Below are 7,261 nucleotides of genomic sequence, written 5' to 3'. Positions count from 1 at the left end.
CAGCAAAAGAAAATCTCATTCAGAATCAGTATCATAAAAAGACATTCAAGACTTAGAAGAAATAGAAGATTTTAGTTGCAAGAGGCAGGAAGGAGAATCTTAGAAAATGCTGTAGTGGGGAAAAAAACCCCAAATCACCACCGCACCTTTATCACATAAAAAGGAGCAGTATCAGAGTAAAAATAAAACATTATCAAGTTTTGAATATGTGTAACACATAGGTCTTGTAATCTCAGCTACACTGGCTTAACTGCCATGTTTACTGGTTTTACTGTAGTTTTTTTTGGTTGATTCATTGTTGGTTTGTTCTGGTTTTGATTGGTGTTGGTTTTTTATTTTTTCTTTTATTCCTTCCAACTATTTCTTGGCACAGTCTGGTCAGCCTACAGGGGCAGAGCCAAAGGCTGGGCATTAGAGCACAAAAATTCCAGGTCCAAAGAAGTCCCTCCTAATCAGCTCCATGAAGTCCAGGGAGCTGGTGCTTTTGAGGCTGCAAGTCTTCATCTTTACTGCTTCTACAGCCAATGCCAAAAGAGACAGACCTGTATAGTTTATTGTTCACTGGATTGCTTTCAGATCTGATTCAAAAACTGCAATGTTACTAAAAATAATCTTCCAAGTAAAAAGACAATTTACAATCTTGCAGGGCAATCATAACAGCCTGTGTTACAGTAAGTACACAATATTTATTTAAACATACAGGTTTTTAGAGTTCTGCTGATGTTTCCCTAGAAAGAAGAACTGGATCTCAGATATTACCACTTGTTAAAAGTATTTAAGTTTCTCAATAATTCAAGCTATTATTAAATGCACCCATCTTAGGAAAGCAGACTAGTTCAGGATGCCTGTGGCATCCTGGCTTGTCAGTGACCTCCATTTGAAAAAAATAAGGTAAGAAAAAAAATCCAGCTGTTGAAATCTGAAACCACTCCTGCTACGGAATTTTGAAGTGCTGTGGGAAGACAGTGAAACCAGGAGAGCACTTTGTCTTCCAAATCATCACAATGCTTCATTTTTAAGTTACCTTTCTGTTCACTGTTGACTGTGAACATAACTCAAACCTGCTCATGTCGGTGCCACAGCCGAGCAGGCATTTCTTTTGTAGGGTACTGAATTATTCTTTTGGATTCCCTACAATGCAAGGGGCTGCTTCTCAAATGCCAAAGTGTCTTCAGATCTCCTGAACACAGCCCCAGCATTGCTCAGTGGGATCTGCAATAGGGAACAACCTCCTATGCAGCCTAGAGCTTCCCTGCCTCAGCTTCAGCAACTTTGGAATAGGAAGTCTAGCAAACATAGACTATGGTGGTCACCCCAGTTTTCCTACAACAAATCTTAGCAAAGAGGGAGAAGAGCAGAGGTCCTGGTACCATGTGTCCCTCTGCCCCATGAAGGGCAGGGTAAGGCTGCTTGTCAGTACAGAACAGCCAATGCCCACACTACCTCCTGGTTTTATTTGATGTTCAGAGATTTACTAGCCAGGAATAGCACACAGGAGAAGAAAGGCATTGACTACACTATAAAACACCACAGACATCTTTATATAACATTTAAAAATTCCTAAAATAATTCAGCATCACACAACCCCTACCTATCACCCACTAATTTCATCCTCACAAATATTTGTCTCTGCAAATGGCACAGAAGGAACAGCTTTAAGAGACACTTACAGACATTGACTCTCCTCCAAATCCTTATGAATGCCATTTTTGAGGCAAAGCAGCTCTCAGGTTCTGTCTGTACCTTTGGCTGCAGGAGAACCTACTCTCATTTCAGCACCTATGCTCTCTAGTTACTTTTATGCAACATACCAGTCCTGTCACAGCACAACATCAAACAGCCCTTAGCAAAGAACCTCACAAGATCAATTCTTTTCTGTTCTTGGCACAGCAGAGCATCACAGCACCCACCTCTCAGCTATGAGATCAGCATAACTCCAGCACAGAATGATACTGGCACAGAGGCCTGCAATCAGCTCATCACTGGGGCAGTGCTGAACACAGTGAGCCAGCCTGGATCTGAGCTGTACTGTTCTGGGCTTGGAGGACCAGTGCTGGTGCAGGTACAGCAGCAGATCTTACTGGTCTGATGCAAAGCTTGTAGGAAGAGAAGGATTGATGGGACCGAGACAGCTGTGTGCAACTGCTATCACTGTGTTCAGCCCTCCAGCACACAGTCAATCATTTATATTAGTTTTTTAGGGTTTTTTTTATTCCCCACCCTTCTTAGAGCCTTCCTAAATCTTCGTTCGTGAAGCCTAGCCATGATTCCCCACCCTTCCAGTCTCCCCTTGCCTTAGATAAGGTTTTGAAACACCGACAACTTCTACCCCTAGTATTTGCTGTAAGAAAGCAAAATTCTAGGGTTTGGTGACCAAGCCAGGGAACCCCATCTTTAGCTTTTCACATGGAAGTCTAGTTTTGCAAAGCAGATCAGGAACACAGTTTCAGGGTAAAACTTAGGCATGACCCCACTGCAGGCACAATAGAAACAAGCCCTGGTTGCTCAAGCAGGTATACACTGCTGTTTAATGAGACCTGCCTAACAAAACCCCACCTTCCCAGTTCTCATCTCGTGAGTATTTTAACAGTCAATTCACAGGTTTGAACTGCTTCCTCAAGAAGCCCACAGAGCAGTGGAGTACAGTGAAGAGTCTACAAAAGCATCACTTGGTCCTCCTTACATTAGAGCTGGTGAGCATCAGGTCAGTGTTTTGAGAATAAAGCACTGTGAATAGTAAGCTAAGTGTTTCTTCCTGTCAAGTTATTTCTGCTGGCTTTGTAGGACACTCAAGCTGAAACCTATTGGTCAAGTGCTTCTTTAAATCCCGAGGGCACTTTTTGAAAATTTATTTTTTAAAAACATGTAATTAAGTTCCAGTCAAATAGAATTTTAATATACCTAAAACGTTTCCAAGAAAATAGAGAAGTATAAACTCCTTTAATACATCTTTACAAAAAACACGGCTTAAAACAAAAGACGACGCTGGAGTAGATGATTCCTTTAACCCCACACAGCTGATATACTCTGACACCAGATTTTTATCAGCAAGTTGTCACTTTGTGTGCCCTCCATCTCCATACAGTTCCAGGCACCACAATTCTTCCCTTTTCTCTGGGACAGACTATGTACCGTGATAACCAACTTAGAATCCCTCCTTCCCTCACCCACGCTATTTTTCCATACACAACTGGAACAGCTTTAGTGCACGGAAGGAGGGGTCATGAACCTTCAGGCCTGCAGGCAGTGCACACCAACAGGGCAGATGCCCCTCAGGAGGTCACAGCCAACTCCAGCACAGTCCTGTACACTCATCTCTCAGTGCCTGGGGAGCATCTTCCAGTTTCATTTCACCTGAAAGCAACCCAGTTCCTGCACTCCAAGGCAGGGCTACAGTGTGTGAACTGAAGTGCCCAGGGGATCCCCTTCAGCTGCACATTTCTAACCTGAACTCTCCTGTAGCTGCTCCAATCAAACTAAACCACTTATAAAGACAGATTGAACTTGCTTGTTTTCTAAAGTACATACTGGTGAATGTGAACAATATCAAAACTGCATTTTAACACTATATGTAAGTCCCAGTTGTTGTTACAGACAATCAGCTACACAGGAAAAGGTTTCATCTTGTATAGAAAAAAACTATTTCTCCAGGAGACCTTAAAAGAAACCCCACACACCTTAAGAAACAAGCTGAGTCAAACCATACCATGTGGTTCACTGTCCTTTCAAGAGGACTTCAACATCAAACAAGATATAGAAATGCTTTTCCTTCAAGTAAGAACAACTCAAATTAATCTTTAAGTACAGTACCCATGCAAAACAGTAGCACAGAGGATCTTAAGCTCCAGTTACAAAATGAGTACTGGAGCCCTCTGTTAAGAGAAGTAGTACTTTCTCCTGTAGGAATGTCAAATGCAGATGCTGTATGAACAATTCAAAGCTGGAAACTGTGCTTGGAACCAAGTGATGATAATGCCATGCAAAAAGAAAAAAACCTACATTATCTTTTTATTTATTACCGGCTGCTCCTGCTTTAATCCATCCCTGGATTTAGCTTTTTGGTCAACAGTATTTCATGTGTTTTGACAGCTACTCTCACTGCACTTTTTCCTGCACAACGATGAAAGAAAACACATGAAGAAAGGAAAGTATAAATACCAAAGAGATCACAGTATTACCCTGTTCCAAGCAGCATTCTTATTTAAATAAACGACATTATTTATTTATTTATTTAAATAAAAGACTATAAATCCAGTTTAAAAAGCACCTATTTCTAAGAAACACTCAACAAGCCAGGATGTTTCAATTCAGAGCTGAACCAGACCAAGCTACATTTCACACAACAGCTTAATGGAGAGGGAACACAGAAATAATCATAGTTTGCAGCCCTAGCACAGTAAGCAAAACAAGAGGCTCTGTGGTCCTGCTCAGCAGCATAGCACTCATTGCAGAAATACCATTATAGGTGCATCTTCTCCAAACACTGTCGACAAGGGTGACTGCTGAAATGGGGAGGTTTCAACCAAAAATTTCCATCTACTCACAGTGCCTTCCAGCCTGTCAAACATGCATTCAATGCCAGTCAGCCCCAGTTCTGTCCTTCTCCCGGTCCCTTCCTACAGCCAGCAGGGCTGGAAAAGTCGCAAGGAATAAAGGCAACAGCTGAGAGGTTACAGGGCGTGTGCTACCAGCACAAGGGATGCTTCATGGTACATTTTTGAGAATCAGGTGGAAGAGCATTACTGATGCCACTCTACCTTTACAGCCCAGAGCTGAAACAACACAATTAGGATTCATGTTCATTTTGAAAACTGTCACATTCCTCCCTCTTCCTTCCAAAACACCACAGAACTAGTGCAGCACACCAAAGCTTACTCTGAACCTCAAGAAGTTAAATTTAGGAGGGGTAATCTAATCAATAGATGTCCTCAATTCATGTCTGAAATGCTGTCCAACACACCACTGAGGGGAAAAAAAAAGGCTTTAGATCACGACTAAATTCATATGCTCACTGAGGGATCACAAACTGAGAAACCTCAACTAGCCAGCCTAACAAATAACGTCAACTTTACTTTCATTCTGATACAGGAAAAAATACATTGGTGGCATTAGGAGCATTATAATGGTCAGATTTTTATCTTAGAGGATGGTAAGGATGGGGGTTTTTTTAATGCTAGAGTCACCTGGCTCAAAAATAACTACCTGAGCTTCTGCTCTTTGGATCAGAGGAGGCTCCCCCAAGCCAGGCCTGGCTGGCCCGAGCCTGCAGACCGAGCTCCAGGGCACATGGATCCCAGTCCATCCCACGGGTCCCACCACGTTCCAGCCCGGGAGCACCATCAGGAGGCCTGGCAGCAGCTAAAGGCACCGAGTGTTCTGCCTCAACAGATGCACATTCTCCCACAAAGCAGAGTTTAACTTTTTTTTTTTCAATCAGAACTCACTGGCTGTGCTGCTAACACGCTATGAAGACCAGTGCTAATGCATTATTCTCACTTAGAAGCAGAGCATGGCAACACCAGCTTAACCACACTGTAGATCTTTGTTTTCTGTCCAATTAATTGTTCAACAACATCCATCTTATCAAGATTTTTACGTTTTTTAAATAGTATTTTACACATCTAAGATTTTTAAAGCATCTCTGAAAACACAGCCTAATCAACAATCACCTTCATCTTTAAAAAGCAAAATTAAGGAGTTCTGAACTGTTGATTTTGTAGCCTACAATACCATTTAATAAATCTAGAGCTGCTTATCCTGAAATTTGCGTGGAAACACAAGGAAAGAATCATAATAACTGGGTACACTGTGAGACTGTGAGCTAGAAATTTATAGTAACAACAATAATAATCATAGGAGCAGCTATTTAAAAATAAAACAAGGCTCTTGTTTACTTGTTTGACAATAAGTAGTTCAAGTTTCACAGATCCTTGTCAATACCAGATCTTACATCAAGACAAATTCTGTCTTTCCAATACTTTGCAGAGTGAATATACACGTCAGTACAACCCTACGGGCAACCACAGATTCTGATCTGCACAATAACAGAGTATCATTACAAAAATGTACTTTTTTCTCTGCATCTTCCTAAACCTCAACCCTAGAACATGCTGCTTACAGCTGAAATTGATTGCTACATGGGTGTTTTCTAATTATTCTAAAATTGGCCAGAAAAATGCAAAGGAAAAAAATTCCTTTAAATTACTATCTGCTCCACTTTTGAGGGGGGCAAAAGCACAAAAGTTACATTATTAAGTGGTACACTGTAAGAATAAAGTTTAAGAAAGAAGAAAAAATTCCAGGACTCAACCTACAGGAGTGCATTACTTAAGTAACAATCTGCATTTAAAATTCAGAACAGCAGCAACTGCCCTTTCCATTAATTTATTTTTTTAGCCTTTGTTATTAAATAAAATCAAGGATACAGATACAGTGAAGAAGAGAATCACTGAAGACTGGAGCCATCCAGAACCTTCTCACAGGGCCCTTGGAGTCCCACTGCTCCTCCTCCAAAATCCCTCATCTCCAGAACACGAGTCACACAGTACAGAACGTGCCTTTTCCCATTTCATTCCAACAGCCTGAAGTACGAGAACACTGCAGGAGACAGCACTAAGTTTTGCCTTTTCTAGAGCACAATAAGCTCAGAACATCACTCCTGCACCACTGCTGTAAGTCACAGTTCTTTCTGACAAGCTGTTTTGAAGAATATGGCAGGGTGAACAGTGTAGAAGTGTCTGCAACCTTAATTACTTTTTTCCACTGTTACAGTGTGAGACACTCAGCATATAACACTATAATAGTTCTCATGAAGCTTAAAAAGAATAAATGCCCATTCTGAAGATATCACAGAAGTACTTTGTGCATATTTTTAGCCACACCACAATGTCAGGTTACAAGGCCTATGCCTTCTTCCATAAATACCAACAAAAATCAAAAAACCCCACCTGTGAAATTTGAGTAATAACTGCACCAAAGGGAAAGAGGCAGATTCTTAAGATTCCACATGGCAGGAACCACCAACTTCACAAAGCACCTTCCTACTTACAGAACATCTCACTACAAAAATACAACTAGAGAGATCCAACTCAACTGTTTGATTCCACATTTTAAGCTGCTATTTTTAAAATAAAAGTGACCTTTGCGCTGAGGATGAGTTAAGCCTCTTAATGCAAACATATCTACTTTTGTCTAGTTTATCCTGTAGTCTTAAGGGCTTACATCTTTGAATGTGTCCAAGCCCAAATAAAGAACCAAATAA

Source organism: Pipra filicauda, unplaced genomic scaffold, assembly GCF_003945595.2.
Source record: "Pipra filicauda isolate LSUMZ 115617 unplaced genomic scaffold, ASM394559v2 scaffold506_size402828_pilon, whole genome shotgun sequence".
Taxonomy (NCBI): Eukaryota; Metazoa; Chordata; class Aves; order Passeriformes; family Pipridae; genus Pipra; species Pipra filicauda.
This window is presented reverse-complemented; position numbering follows the sequence as displayed.